Source organism: Corvus brachyrhynchos, unplaced genomic scaffold (assembly GCF_000691975.1).
Source record: "Corvus brachyrhynchos isolate BGI_N302 unplaced genomic scaffold, ASM69197v1 scaffold331, whole genome shotgun sequence".
NCBI classification, from domain to species: domain Eukaryota; kingdom Metazoa; phylum Chordata; class Aves; order Passeriformes; family Corvidae; genus Corvus; species Corvus brachyrhynchos.
The window spans coordinates 2386025-2386441 of record NW_008237229.1 but is presented as its reverse complement, the minus strand read 5'-3'; positions in this window follow the sequence as shown (position 1 = coordinate 2386441).

The following is a 417-nucleotide window of genomic DNA, read 5'->3' as shown; positions in this document are numbered from 1 at the left end:
AGGCTCGGGGGGACCTCATCGCTCTCTATTACTGCCTGACGGGAGGTTGCAGTGAGCTGGAACCAGTTTCTTCCACCGTGCCTGTACTGAGAGGACCGGAGGAAATGGCCTTAACCTGAGGGGAGACTCAGATTAGATACTAGAACAACTTTTTCACTATTAGGATGGTCGGGCGTTGGAATAGGTTGCCCAGGGAGATGGTGGAGACTCCCTCCCTAGAGTTGTTTAAGAGGTGTCTGGATCTGGCGCTGGGTGATTTGGTTTAGGGGTCACAGTGGTAGTGTCGGATTGACGATTGGACAGGGTGGTCATAAAGGTCACTTCCAACCTTGGTTCTATGAAAAGTGGCGGAGCCCGCGCCGGGGCATAGAGACTACGAGTCCCAGGGGGCCGTGCGAGAAGGGGGCGGGGGTCGCG